The sequence below is a fragment of the Rhea americana genome, unplaced genomic scaffold, assembly GCF_003343005.1.
Source record: "Rhea americana isolate MKP2758 unplaced genomic scaffold, rheAme1 scaffold_13, whole genome shotgun sequence".
Classification (NCBI taxonomy): domain Eukaryota; kingdom Metazoa; phylum Chordata; class Aves; order Rheiformes; family Rheidae; genus Rhea; species Rhea americana.
The window spans coordinates 8,005,139-8,008,190 of NW_028185372.1; the positions used below are offsets into that span (position 1 = coordinate 8,005,139).

Below are 3,052 nucleotides of genomic sequence, written 5' to 3' on the forward strand. Positions count from 1 at the left end.
AGAAGGAGAACATGTTCCATGAACAAAGACTGTCTATAACCATTAACTTTGGCCCCACTAGCAAGAGGTCAGGTTTATTTTCCGTACACTGTGCCTGCCAGACCTTTTTTTCCTTGTTCCATTCTACTGCTTTTCATCAGGTCACTCTTATTATAATTCATCCGTGAAAAAAAAGAAGAAAAAAATCATTCTTTTAAAGCAAAGTTAATTCAAACATCAACATACAAGAAGGAAATTAAACACTAACAACCAAATTCAGGATTAAGCTTCTTTCTTTGACCAAGAAACACACATCTCACAGCAAGAACAAGACAAGATCAAGTATTTTTCTAGGACCCTAGCAATTAGCAAGTAAGTGTCACAGTTTTAGAAGAAGGRTAAGTTCTCACTGGAGTTAGCTACAGTCTGTATTCAAAGTAATGGAGTTGCAGGCAAGGGARGGACAGAGAGAGTAATTCAAGATTTGTATTTGTGACCAGACTTTGCTCTGATCAATCCTAATTTTGGCTTTACATTAGAYGATTAATCCATTAATCACATTTTAAGTAGTCTTTGTTTTTACATTTGCCTTTTCTGATGAGCAAGGGAAAAAGCCCAAGAATATTTTGTCAGTGACAAGGATATAGAGTCCCATGTGTAAATTCACTTAGCAAAAGAAATCCCATAGACATATGGATAAATTTATAGGTGCCCAAGAAAATATAGTCTTAAGATTCTTGATATAACCTGTGGAAGAAAAGATTATTTTCCACTTGATTATCMTCCAAACTCTGCAAAGAACAAACTATGCCAGTTTTGGTGTTCAGGAGCATAGGAGTGGGAGCTCAAAGGCAGGGCATTAGCATTCACCTTGGTCTGGYGAGGACTCCCTGGAGATGCTCATGCAAAAGCCAGTTGGCTGTACTGCTGAGGCTGGTAAGAAAGACCTGTGTGACCTCCAGCAGCTCACGGTATGTCGGCAGGGGAGYTGTTCTTGGCATAAAAATGCCTTTGAGGTGCTAACTGATCTCCTTCTCATCCAGCTGAGGGCCAGCCATGCTGATGGTTCCACTCTTTTCAGAGGGCAGGATCTGGCCTCAGAGAGAGAAATATAAGTGAAAGGCAAAGAAAGCTCCAGCCATTTGCTTGGGCACCCAAGGCTCTCCTTGTGTGAAGCTCACCTGAATGAAGGAAGATGGCACCTTGGTGCCAGAGAATAATTCAGCTGAGCAAAACTGCARGGAAAGCCACAAGGAGAAGGCTGGAATAGGGAAAGGCAATGCACCCATCACAAAAAGCAGATATAACAATGACACTGAGGAGGCTATTTTCTCAGCAAGTAAATTTTAGAAGCCAAACTCACCTCCTCCCCTTCAGAAATATGTTGCCTTCAGCCATGGGCTTGTTATTTCCAAGTGCAGTTTGTTTTGTTCCCTTTTGTCTGTTTCTGTGGTTCTTTTACACTTACTCTGAAGAGGATATTAACACACACACGTGCGCACCCACACACATACAAAATGGAAAAAAATAAATGTTTTGCTTTCTGGAAACCCCATGGCTAAGAACAGCTAAAATGTCAGCTGCCAGTTTATTTAGACGTGATATGGCGTATGGCTAGACATTGAACACAGCTGAGACCAATCCTGCTTTGCTCTTGTTATTATATAAATGTCTTCTGCAAACAGAAAATTGGCAGGGCATTGAACTAGGGAGGCCTAGTTCATTTGTAGGCTAGTCTTCCTTTGCTATTTCCTTTCCTCCCTACAACCAAAGTTGGGGCTTACCCATATCCTCTTTCCCTATGGATTTCACAATTGGTTAAAATTAGTGGGATTGTTCTTCCTTTCCTCCATGTATCAGCATTATTCAAAAGGTCTGGAGAGGAGGCAGAGGAGAGATCACTCCAGTCTTTGGGAAGCTCTCATCCCCAAAGTGATGTGTGGCAAAACTCCCTGTATTTTTGTGAGTACAGAGATGACAACCTCAGCATAGGTTTCTCTGCTCCTGGACGCGTACTTACCATCCTGGCTAGCTGGAAGGCCAAGCAGGAAATGGGAAATGCCCCTGGGAGGGGAGCTCTCTGCATCCAGCAAGGCAYGGCCCCAGGCCAGACCCCCTGATGGACCATCTTACTTGCTGAAATTATCTTACCTTCTTATTGTGAGAGCCATTAAATTTAGTGTTAGATGGCAGGGTAGGAACAAAGACCTGCTCCACGCAAGCTGTTTGTTTGGTAACTAGCACCAGTAAGCTGCGCACAGTGATGCATGCATCCTCAGAAGTGGATGCTGAAGCCCCATAGGGCCATGCAGATGGGGCTTTCATGTGCTCTCAGAGTATTACTTACCTCTTCCTGGATCCTCCGTAACTGTGGCAGGACCAGGCTGATTTCCTATGCCTGCAGCCACCTCTTGTAGGGTAAATTCTTCATTCACCACAATGGCTAGAGAAACGATGGCTCTTTATCCAGCATGTGCCCAAAGAAAAGAGAAATTGCCTCTTAGAGGAAGAGGCAATTTCTGCCCYTGAGGACTGCAGAATGCAGCAAAGGCTCTCCGTGCCCAGTTGCTGCTGAAACACTGGAGGAGGAGGGGACAAGGGGCTGTGACAAGAACGTTCCTTAAAAGGCTGAGCTGTCAGAGAGCCCAAAACGCCATGGGGACTACCAGGGATCACAAACTGCCAAGGCCTGCAAAGCTCAGTGGTAAACTCTCCAACTTGACAGGGAAAGTTATTCTGTCCTAGATGTGAAAATGAATAGAAAAATGTGGAATTTCCTACCTATATTCCCATTTTTGTGTACCAGACTAACGCATGAAGTAAGGATAACATTATGCATCATTTTGAAGGATGGATCAAGGTGCTAAAGAGCTGTTGGCTATTAGAGACTGTGCTACAGCTGGTCACCTTCTCCAGCTGAACCTGGAGCTGACCACTGGTAAAAACGTGGCTGAGGTAACACAAAAGAGAACTAGTGCATGACCTTTAATTCCATGGCTGGAGGAAATCGCCTGCAGGAATGCAGAAGAAATTAGAGGAATTAACTTTGTTCTATTAATACTAGATCTGTCAA

The 3,052-nt window shown here is 43.6% G+C and overlaps 1 long non-coding RNA gene across 1 annotated transcript; it reads right to left on the reverse strand.

The window, feature by feature from the left end:
* Positions 1-278: 278 nt before the first annotated feature.
* LOC146600027 (uncharacterized) lies at positions 279-2,495 on the reverse strand. The gene is made up of 3 exons (XR_014898381.1): positions 2,327-2,495; positions 850-1,070; positions 279-726 (listed from the first exon to the last, which is right to left on the reverse strand). It is a non-coding gene; the product is annotated as an uncharacterized LOC146600027 (long non-coding RNA).
* Between the last annotated feature and the right edge of the window lie 557 nt (positions 2,496-3,052).